Source organism: Pseudopipra pipra, chromosome 2 (assembly GCF_036250125.1).
Source record: "Pseudopipra pipra isolate bDixPip1 chromosome 2, bDixPip1.hap1, whole genome shotgun sequence".
Lineage (NCBI taxonomy): Eukaryota > Metazoa > Chordata > Aves > Passeriformes > Pipridae > Pseudopipra > Pseudopipra pipra.
In genome coordinates, this window is record NC_087550.1 from 3315530 (window position 1) to 3327619 (window position 12090).

The following is a 12090-nucleotide window of genomic DNA, read 5'->3' on the forward strand; positions in this document are numbered from 1 at the left end:
TCCTTAGAACAAATCACACATCCAAGAAGGGGAAAAAGGAACAACAACAATTGATATTGTCAGCAGTGGAAAGTACAACTTAAGGTCACAGCAAGGAATATCAAGGTTTCTACCAAGTCTTACACTTACAAATATGCTGAAATGCAGTTTTGGGTGCTGACACTTCCATCAATCTTGGCTCAGTTCCTAAAAGGTAAAGTCATCAGTGACTCCATTAACATCCATTTAGCTTCTAACTCCTATGAACAAAATGGAATAAGTCACACTGGCAAGGAAATGTCACTGTATCACTATTATGTAACATTTGCTGGCTATAATACAAAACTGTAAGCAGTCAGATGTTTTAGAAATCGGTTTCCCTTCTGTTACATTTTATGTAATAAACAAAAAATATATCAGAGGTACCATCTCACACATTTGTAACTGCTCCTCTATGGAGGATTCAGTCTGCTGATGATATTTGTATATCATCAGCAAGCTGACAGTCTCCCTTGAAGGTTTTCTACCCTGTGTCACAGAGAGAAGAATACATTCCTTAGTGATGTTTAAGTAATCTAGTAGAATAGCGAAATACTTACATAATACACACATATAAATACCCAGACATGTATACACATATATGCATTCATGTAAATATCTCTGGGAAAACAAGAAATATTCATAATCAATTGTCTTTGGTACCTTTTGAGGAAAGGGCGAAAGAAAGCCCCCGAATAAATGGTGCTGCATTTCTCAGCAAGTGTATTGCCTGGTTCTGGGCGTGCTGTTGGCACTCAGGTTTTTTTAACAGCCTGTATATTTGTAATTGGAATTGCTAAAAAATGTCTCTGTCTTTCTCAGTGCTCCAAACCAACAAGCTGGGACAGTCACCAGGGCGTTGGAGAAAATCTTGGATTTGTCCAGGAAGATTCCAGGGGGAAAGAAAAGACAGACAGAGATTTTATCACCTGCATTTTAAGTAACATAGTAAGTTTTCACTGTTACTTGGGATTTGCAGTCCTTAGGATGTGCCCATCTTTTCCTGTGCACTTCCAAAGAAAAGACAACAGACAGATTTTACTATGGGTACAGTTGAGAGAGAACAGCTTTTAAAGTCTGAGTCACACCACACATGATGTAGAAGTCATTCCCAGCTGAGTGACTTTCCTCTGATAGGGGCATAAACATTCGTATACTGTGCACATGACTATGCCTTTTTAATTTAATACAGATATTGTGCAGTATATTCAACATTTTTAATTTTTCATTTTTAGGCTTTTCTTAGAGAATCATTCTTCCAGTCATTCAGATTGGAAAATTCTTTGATTCAGAATCAAAGAGCCATTCAGGTTGGAAGAGACCTCTAAGATCATCAAGTCCAAACCTTGACCAATAAGTGGAAAACACAATTGGTGTCTAATTATCTAACTATTATTCTTAAATAAGTATTTATGCTACATAAAAATAAAACATTCATAAATACACAAATAATTCCTTTTTCTTGCAAAACACATGCATCTAAAAAAAAGGAAAATTTTCTGTTCCCATACAAGGGTTATGTGACAGATTGTGATTTACAGTGAGTGTGCTGGTAAGAGGTCTCTGCATGTAGATTATATGAAGTACAATAGGCCATGCAAAATGAGCAGGAAGTAGTATAGGGATTTTTTTACATGAGAATTGGAGGGACCTAAAAAAGAAAAACCTGGCATATTTAGATTTGCTTAAATTTCCGTTTCCTTGAAGAGCTGGATTCTGTCTCTCTGGCTTGTTACCTACATGTTGCTACAATGCATAACATTTTAATTATGTGGTCCCTACAAGTCTGGCTTAATTCAAAAGGTTTTTACCTTTGAATTGTTGGTGTTCAGCATCATCACATCCACTAGATGTCACTCAATAGTCATAATTTCCAGCATTGACATAAACACGCACAAAAAAGAGGGCAACAAATTTTTTCTTCAGACTAAGAATAATGTTCTTTTAAAAAATTTTGTAGTCACTGTTTAGAAATGTGTTGTGTGAAAGATTTTCGTCGTCACTTCAAAAATGATAACTTTAAGCTCATCCCATCAGAAGCCCTAGCTGCCATCTGAAAGTTATGTATTCCTTTAATAAATGTGCTTCCTCTTGGAGTGTGATGGGCTTGATGCTGATGGATAATTGTGCCTCTGGACCATGAACACATTGATCAACATTTTGATCTGCATAATGCTTAAAGATATTGATCTTCAGTGCTGTTGTTTTCTAGCTTATACATCCATGTCCTGTGGGGTTTTACCCTTAAGAGTTGTTTTGAATCACATCCCCCAAAAACATCCATTTACCAGGATGGACAGAGCCTGTATTAAGCTGCTTGCAATGATGTGTTTCTACCTGGACATTCTCTGACTCCCAGTTCCAGGCATTTGTTCTCATATGCCTTTCAGGACTGAAATCACATCACAGTGCACTTGACAGTTCTTGAGAAACTAAACAAAGAAGTTGTTCTCTAGCCTTCAAAGATTTTATTGTCTTTTTCCATACTCCCTCTGGCTTCCAAACAGCCTTTTCAAAATATAGATACTAAAACTGTTCCCAGTATTGTAACAACAAAAACACTACATATGGGGAGAAAACAGCTTCAAACCCTTCACCTGCTTATTACTGTTTTATATCATTTTCTTTCAGAAAGAGGCTTATAACTTTGTTATGATGTATTTGGTTCTTATTTCAGGGCTACCTCACTGTCCTACCTTTTACTAGATTTGTATTTTCCCTGACGTTGCTGGTGTCCCTCATGAATTCCTATGTTCAGTATATATTGACAGTTCATTTATTCCCCCAGAGCCCAAAGGAATACTCTCTATCTGAGGAAGCCATAAAACTTTATCATCTCTTGCCCTAATCACCAGCAACAGTGACATTTTCAAACATGTACTGCAAAGACAGGCAACAAATTCTGCTCAAGCTGGATATTCAACCCCAATGCTCACAGCAAGGAATGCTGAAAGTGTTTATTTACTATTCTATGCAAATTTCTCCTGACATGCAAATTAAACTCACTATGTAATTTGCATAAAGAGCCTTTGTGAAAGGCCACAGCCAGGTGGGCTCCCCTGTACCAGGATGCTTCAAACATACAGTAAATGATACTTTTGGACCAACTCACATTAAATTCTTGCATTGATGTAGGGTTCCAAGAGCTTCCTTAATCACATGGCAAACAATCATAGAATAATAATTTTCGTAACTGATCATTGCAAGGGCAGGACAAAAAAAAAAAAAAAAAAACAAACATATGGATTGTACAGAACTAAATACTTTTTTTCCAGGTTCTGTTATTCTCTTTCTCTTTTGTCACCAGAGTTTTAACACATAAAGAATGCTGTTTGGCAAGTCTATCAGAGGGTGCTAACAAGGGAAATAACTAACGTGCCTTTTGATGGCAAAGAAAAACAGATGCTGAAGTGAGCTGGAATTATCATTTCTAGTGCTGTTTCTGGTGAACCTTGATCTTCTTTCCTCAAGACAAAGCAAGTTTGAAAGGGGCAGAAAATAAAAAGAACTGTGGAGATTAAAAAAATGCAGTTCGGTTTCCGAGGCTGTCTCTCACTTGCTATCAAAGAGTGGTAAGTTCCCAGCACCAGGTCTTACCTGTGGTGAGTAGGTCTGACACACCTCCACAAATCAGGATATTTTGCTTGAGAAAAGCAAACCAGTCCTGGCTACCAAAGCTGAACTCTTGAACAAGAGCAAAAGGAGAGGAAGAGAAGGGAAGAAATACACAACACACTGGGAAACAGGGGAAAAAAAAAAAAGAGGGGGCAGGTGGGGACAGAAAAAGTGAGATCAGGACTTCAGGTCTCATAGTCTGGCGCTGACTAGAATTTTGTTAAAGCCAATGGAGATGGAGGTGACATGGGGGTCCCTTTCAGCTACCCAGTGCAATCAGGACATGGTTCAAGAGAAGGTACAGTTGTGCTGTATTTTTTATATGAGGGCTCAGTGTCCTCTGGTAGTCTCCAGCAGCACTGTTGCTCTCTGGACATGAAGATGGAATGATGGATTGAATAGCTTAAGCTTTCATTACTCTGATTACTGTTTAAGTGAATTCTCTGCTCACCAACGTTACTCCATCAACTTTATCCACTGCACCAACTATTTACCCACCTTGATATTACCACATTTGGTCTGCTTATTTGGACTGGACTAATTCACATTCGCATTTGTCGACTTTGAGCTCTGAAAAAAACTGAAGCATATTTTTTTTGCTTTAGAAGGCTTAAAGAAGCAGTACCCAAGGAAATAGGTTTTGAGGCCTCAGGGTATGACAACTGGAATTGCATATCATTTTAATCCAAACCACAGGACTGCATTTGCTGTAAGGCAAAGTTATTTACTCCTGTGAAATTTAGAACAAAACAGGTGGGAGCTGCAATGTTTCACAGTTTTGTTTATAGTGAGGCATATTTCAAGTTACCTGGAGACTCCAAGCAAAACAGAGGTTGTACAAACAAGCACAGAAATGGTTTCTCCTCCACAGAGTTATTATGGTACAGAAGTAGACACACAGTCAAGAAGCACAAGGACAAACCATTCCAAATTGTCCCAAGTCAATGAGCCATTCAATACATTTCTGACTTCCACTTCAATGCTTTATCTGTCCCACACTGATAGGAAATGAGTATCGAGGGCAATCTTACTGCTCTTTGAAATAATGGAGATTTGCTTTTCTGGTAGTTAACTCAATGCAGAATCTATTTTCTGAACAGCAGTAGATGTGTCAGCTGGCTTACCTGGCTGATGTATTTGATCAGATACATACATTGTCCTATGAAAGATGTAGAACACATCTCAGCATGGCAGGGGAAATTACTGCACTTATAAAAAAAGTAAGCATGCAGCAAGGAAAGAGTAAAAATCAATGACTTTACTGTAGTTCCTTTGTTGCTACTATGCAGGGTTGGGAAGAACAGTCAATGATGTGAAAGTCAGCATGTAAAAACAGTTATTGAATGAGTCAAAAGTCTGAGATGAAAGAAATAACTGAGTGAAAACTCCTTGCAGTGAAGCAGTTGTCAATTGTGTTCATCAGTCCAGTGAATGTAAAGGGAAATTAAACGAGCTCCTGCTCTTTGAAGAATTTTTTTCTTCCGTTGTCATTCATGGTGCCAGTTCCAGATGCCTGCACTGAAAGGTCACACTTGTTGCTGGCTCTGAGCCCTTAGTACTGTCACTAAACATTTTGGACCTGCATAAGCTTTTCAACACCTTCTCTGCAGGATCTGTGATAAAAGAAAAAAATCCAGCACCGAGACACAAGCCACCTGTGTCTTGGAAGTAACGTCATACCTTCCCTGAGAAAACAGAGTGCTCCAGGAGCTGAGACCAACACAACTCAGAGAATCTCTGGGCTGGTGCTGAGGGAAGTAACTTAACCTCTTACTCTTGCCTGTCTCTGTTCAAAGTGGAGACAGTACAAAAAAGACACACAGCTGGTTTAAGAAATGTTCAGAGGGAGTGAGTTTTTGTGGTAAACCCCATTCCCCAGAAGCCATTATCCTTTTCTTCAAAAAAAAAAAAAAATTTCCCCCTCACCAGTGTTCCTCTATTGCTGTTTCTGGTGTGTTGTTACTTTGTAAAGGCTTTCCTTCTTTTTTTTTTTTTTCCTATTATTTTTTATTTATCTTTAATCTTCCCAGAATAAGGACTTTATAATCTTGTAATCAGCACAGATGTGAAAGCACTCAAATAGAGAATAAGAGAAGCTGAAACCAAGTCTTCAGTGATTACTACAAGGCTTCTCTCAAGAGAAGACTCAGCTACCATCACCTGGGGACCCTGAAAGAAAAACAGAGACACCTGAATTCAACCAGGATGTTCCCTGTCCAAGCTATGAGACCCATACACCCCAAATCTCCTGACCAGGTAACACCACCAGGCACACAACACAAGGCAAGCTGTTCACAGGTAGCCTACAAACTGTCCAAGGACACCAAGGGGAGAAGGCACTGCACAAAGTAATTGCAGATGCAGTTTCTCAGGACTCCTTCCTCCCCATCTCTCACCCCCTTTGGAGCCATGTGGCACAACAGCACCGTGTGAAGTAAGTATTTGACAATGAAAAATATCTCAGATCAGAGAGAGACCTTAAACTGGGCTTAGCTTAGGTAGCTATTTCTAATCTTAAAGGCCATATGAGCAAAGTATCAAATTTTCTTTTGTTTTCACTAAAGACAGAGAGAAAAACATAAACCACGAGACTCGAACATGTAACTTTTTAAAAGCTTTAAGAGGAAGGAAGTCAGCCTCTAAATGAACTCTAAACCCTACAATAATTACATGAAAGGGACTGGAGTAGCATGAAAATGTGAACTGCCTTCTTGAGAGCTGCAACATTGATTATACAGGAGATGCTGTCAGAAGGACTAATGTGTTAAAGGTTAGTCTTCCTTTTGAGTAGCAGCAGGTTGGTGGGTACAAAGACAAAGGAGCTTTTAAGGGGCACTCTGGAACTCTTACACGGCTGAGCTTTGCACAAGAGCAAGAGATTCATGCAATAGGGAGTCCTCCAGGCTAACAAAAGTATTCAAATGACAGTTTTAAAGTTTAGATTTGCAGATGGTTTCATTAGTTGCTCAGGAAGCAAGGTACACAGTGGATACTAAAAGGCTATCTGTAGTAGAACTGCAAAAGAAAATCTCTTAATCCTTCTTTTGGTTAGGCAAATGTGTATCTTTTCCATACTCTGCATCTTTGCAGCAATAAGTGGAAAGGGTAATTAAGTAGTAGTTAGGAATCTGCTGAGTGTTGCATGTCCTTAATGTGCTTTAAGGAAATTCTAACATTACAGATGCATGGCATTCCTATTACTTGATAATTGCATTTTAAAGTTTGGCATTTTAATTATGCTAATATGCATGAGGTTATATTTTAAATTTAGTACCTTATTTTATGGACCAAGTGCTGTAAGTTCTCACCCCTGAAGTAGTAAGATCTCATGGAAATCTGGACTGCAACATCCTATCACTTTATCCTTATAGTCTAATTAAATGCTGACATCGTTTAAATGAGTTAAATCGAGTATGTTGGTTTTGTGTGTGTCTTGCCAATTCAAAGCAAATTTAAATTAAGAGCCTTTATGAGAGTTTCATACTCCTTCTGGCATGTTGCATTATTATATCGTAATAGATGTAATTTGGAAGATTATATCACTCCTTAATTCATTCTCCCAGTTGTTTAGGAGACAAATTTGGGCTCATCAATTTGGGTTGAATGTTTTGTTGCCTGATTTGGCTGTGTAAGTAACCAAGTAACTCTTAGAGAATCTCTTTTAAAATTCAAACACGGACAGTGCAGGGTGCTGGGGGAGGGCTGTGTTTTTAAAATGGACTGGTGATCCAAATACCAATTCAATTCTTGAAACACCTGTCTTAAGTAACATGTAAACAAGCCTCTTTTCAGAACAGAGGTGCTTCACGTTCTCTAGAGAATCACAGCACTCTCAGTTTTCTCAAGTCTGGCAGACAAAATGATGAGCTGTTTTGAAAGCTTAGGCTAAAAAGGAATTATAAGAGAAATTCTTAGAACTGATCATCCTTCTTAAAATGGCTTCATACACACAGACCCTGGCTCTAGGTTGTACTCTATTATTTATGTATAAAGCCTGTTCTATGGCTGAAAAATAAATAGGGGCAATCAGTTATGTCCTGTCTATTTTAATTCTGCAATTGCACCAAAACAGGTGGAGAAATGAGGATGATTTGGCTACAAGACTGTGGCACCACTCCAGTGAATCAAGAACCTTTAAAGGAGACAGAAAGTGCAAGAGAAGAGGAACTTACCCTTCTGTATCTTTGTAAGAAAAGCAAAATACTATAATTGTTAGGTAGTTTTAATAATACTAAAAAAAAAAAGTGATTAGGCCATCTGGGTAGGAAGTAGTTGAAAGAAATTAAATGAAAGTGGGAAAAATGACTAGAAAGTGAGGATAGTGAAAACCAGAAAGGATTGTGAATAGAAAAAACACCATTCATCAAACTGATCAAAGAATCAGAATATGAGAAAAAAATACAGTAAAGCTATCCTGAGTGAAAGTAGATTTTGAAGTTTCAGGTGCATTTTTGCTAACTGATCATCAGCTCTCAAGACCACTTAGCATCTGAAAGACTGTACTGTATATGAAGTTCTGTTAGGATGATTAAGAGATCCCACTGACGCTTAAAACAGTTTGTATTTATTTACCTGTAACTTTTATTTCTCAATATGTTTACTCTTGCCCCTTTTTCATGGATAAGGTTACCTAGCATTAGTGAAAAGAGATAAAACTAAGAGAGTGCACCACGGTAGAGATGAATACAAGGTAAATATGCAGTCCAGCACAGCCAGGGCTTCCAATCCAACACATATCTTGGAAGGTGTGAAACATAACCAGCAGTCTAAAAAGTGTGGCTGTGGGGACTGATGTCCTTGGTTTTGGGGGCAGAGGGAGGCAGCAAAGGGTAGAAATGCAGAAGACTGCAGAGAGAGACCTGACAGCTCTGAGTAAATCAAAGTCCCTGAGGGGAGATGCTGGTGTGCACACAAATAGGCTGCTCCATGAATAAGCTTGAAAGGTTTCACACCTGATAACCCACTGTGCTTCCTCTCCAGCCATCAAAGAGGCATCACTATGCTCCTGGTGTGATTATTTTTAAGTTCTATTTGCAATTGCTTGTCTACAGGAGGAATGTTTAAGCAAATGAAGGCAAATCAACTGCTAGCGTCAAGCCAGTGTCTGCCATTCAACTATCATCTCTTCATTTCTTATCCTTTTTACTGATCTGACTCATGTCACTGGAATTAGAGGAACTAAGGGGAAAAAATGAAATTTACCTCCAAGCATTTGCATTTTTACAAATTTACCTTTGTATTTATAGCATATTTCCTGTTCTTCACGCTAAAGTGAAGAAAAAAAAAATCCCCAGTGCCTCCATCATCACTCTCTAAGTGATGTCCTCCTACCATCTTAGCATTTAATAGTGGAGGGGGAGAATGCAGAACCAGGAGTGACTGTGCATCTTCATCACAGGATTTCTCACCAAAAACCTTTAAAGAGGAGACTGAGAACAAGAACGTTTAGGACCATAAATTTATATTACTTTTCCTCACCCCAGTGAAGAGACTGAAAATAAAAACTAAGATACTTTTACTAAGAGACAGTTCTGACTTTTGCCTTCCACCTGCCATCCCAGTAAGACAGACAATGGTCTGCCTAGCACAGAACAGAGCCACTCACCTCCTGCCTGCTCTCAATAAGGAGACGCCAGCATCTGACTCCCTGAAAGAGCTGACACCTTGCTCCCAGTACAACAAATCAGTCTGGACAGTCAAGAGAGACTTTCACTATGTGGATTTGAAACTAATTAATCCTAGTGACTAGGTTTTACCTATTAGCCTTTTCCCACCAGGCAGGAACCGGTTCAAACACAGACCAACCTATGTGCCTGTGAAAAAATATTGCGTGTACTCTTGCCACTCATACATATTAGGCAGGGACAAAGTGGTACAAATTAAAACACCCAAATCACACTTAATTGTAACATTTCCTGAGTTTTGAGTACTCAGCAAACATCTTTAACCAATATGTAATGTTAAACATTTCAAATGGTATGCTAAAAATACCTGCATCCTAAATTCCTGGGAGAATGCGGTCTGGATCCCACTGGTGATTGCCATTTGTGCAGGGGGTCTAAGCTCCCATCCACTTTTTGGGGCACTTTATCCCTGTGGATACAAAGAACATGCCTCTACACATTAATGATGGCAGAGATGCACTACTTGTCACATGGGGCTAGAAAAAAAACTTTCTGTTTTCCTTCTCTTCCACAGCCACGCAGGACCAGCTGTGCTGTGGCTTTCTGGGGGTCAAGTTGAAATTGCTTTCTATTTCAGACTCCATAAGCAGTGAAAATGTTCCCTGTCTGTGTGTACCAACATTCATGCATCTTGCTTAATGCAGCTATTAAATTAAAAGATCCTACTGGTTCTAATTGGTCTTCCTGAGTCAAAGTGTTTATCCATTCCACCTAAGGTAAAGCTCCATAGAGAGTCTATTTATAAATGTTACCAACATGGTTAATGCTTTTGACCTTTGATGGTGAGCGATTCTAATGGTTGTGCAACACAGGAGCAACGTTTTTTTGTTACTATTCTGGATGTTCTGGTTCGAGAACAGTCTGATGGCCTCTATTTCCCTCTTTCTCTATTTTTTAAAGTCTGCCAAATAAAAGGAATTATTTGCTCCGAGTGCAGACGGCCTGAGTTTTGCAGCAGCTCATGAGCAATAATCCATAGAACAGTGCACACATCAGCTTCTCAGAATCCACCCCACCAAAATGCACCAACCTTGTGCCAAGGGTTTTTTCCTGTATTAGAGCCAAAATGAACATGAGGGGAGGACGAGGTACCTGCATGTGTGTTCATGGGGTAAAGTATCTGCAGTTACATCTTTCTCATATGAGTGATGCAACGACCTCCTGGGCTCTGACTTAGGGCAGCTGAGGGGAAATTAAGGAGGGTTGACTAAAAATACTCAAATAAGGCAATTGCTTAAATTATAAAAGAAGGCTGGGTCTACTTTAAAGAAATTTGAAAAATCTGTTAAATGATTTCGTTATGTTTTCATTAACCCTTTAATTCACTGCTTTAGCAGTCGCATGCTCCCACCCAGACAGTTCCTGTGGGGAGGCTGCCTGAGCCATAGGGGCAGCACCTCAAGACAAGTGGAGATACTGTACCAGGTACATTCCTGTGTAGCTGAGTTCTTTGTTCCCCAGATTTTTTCAGTAAACAGCAGGCTAGAAGAAGCTAATCAATGTTAAACCCCAATTCCTAATCCAGGCATGGGATCAGGAGCAAGGGAGAACAGGGCTGGTGAACAGCAGGTAACACAGGTGAGGGAAGCAGATGGGGCAGGATGCCAGAAAACTGAGTTCCTGGTTTCCTACTTTCCTGAATTGCTAGTTTCAGAATTTTTTTTTCTGTTTTAGCTGTGTAGGAATTAGATTTAAACCTTTGGTTTCCATTGCAGAAGAGGGAATCTGTGCTGAAAGAAATATTGGCAGTGTTCCTTCATCCTTTTTTGAGCTGTTGGAATGAAGCAGGCTATGCCTTCCTAATTGTTAAGTTCTCAGCAAAAAAAAAAAAAAAGGCAGGATTCCCAGCATGCATTCTGGTCTGGGAAAAGGCCAGAGACAGGAGTACCATGCCAACCCAATGTCATCACTTACTGGCAATCTGCCACAGCAGAAACTGCACGGTTGAAAACTTTTTGGTGACACCAGCAGTTCATATTTTCTTGCTGAAATGATGCTCATCTCCTGTATTGAACCTTTAGAAAAACATAACAAATCCAACCTTAGTATTTTTCAGTGTGAGGGGATGGGGAAAAAAATAAAAATTGTTTGTCTATATAATCTTGATATCCCTCCCAGACTGCTCCTGGGATCCTGAGGAGAAGGATAAAAGAACACCATTGTATGTATCCTTTATAGACAAGCAAACCAATGTGTGAATAAGGTAAGGATTACACCTCAGAGAAGCATTGAAGATGCCACTTGTGCCGAGCAATTTCTGTGTGAAATCCAGATGTGTAGTTTAAATTTTCAAGGACCTAGGATACCATAAGCATCTTTATGCACTACTGGAGTCATGCAGCTGTCTTATCTCCCAGCTAGGGAATTCTGTCTGACGGGAACGCTCTGCTGCTCGCTGTCTCAACGTTGGTGTTTCAATCCAGGCTGGGAATGACTTTTGAACCAATCCCTACTTCTGGTACTTTGGTTCACATTAGGGACTGATCACAGCACACACACACATGCTCACACACGCAGTGGCCTTGAAGTGAATCTCTCCCAAAAGGTGAGGGCTGGGTGTGCATCCAGCTACTCACGGGCTCTCTGCACACAGGCCAAGGCTAGAGCCAGTCCAGAGGAAAACCTCTCAAGCTGTGTGACTGCTGTCTCTTCTGCACCAACAGTTTTGCTCTGCAAGCCTACTCCTCTAGGGCTGCAATTTGCTGAGAGACCCTAAAATAGAACTGCATGGCAGCTCCAGGGATCTCCAAGCTAAAAAACAAATGTTTAGAAG

At 39.7% G+C, this 12090-nt stretch overlaps 1 long non-coding RNA gene across 6 annotated transcripts; it reads left to right on the top strand.

The window, feature by feature from the left end:
• Positions 1-643: 643 nt before the first annotated feature.
• LOC135407759 (uncharacterized) lies at positions 644-9992 on the top strand. Of its 6 annotated transcripts, none has more exons than XR_010427013.1 (5): positions 644-958; positions 5664-6067; positions 6198-6403; positions 7706-7819; positions 8880-9149. It is a non-coding gene; the product is annotated as an uncharacterized LOC135407759 (long non-coding RNA). The 6 variants fall into 6 exon arrangements; XR_010427014.1 differs by lacking the exon at positions 8880-9149 and adding an exon at positions 8614-8830; XR_010427020.1 differs by lacking the exon at positions 8880-9149 and adding an exon at positions 8259-8606.
• The last annotated feature ends 2098 nt before the right edge of the window (positions 9993-12090 follow it).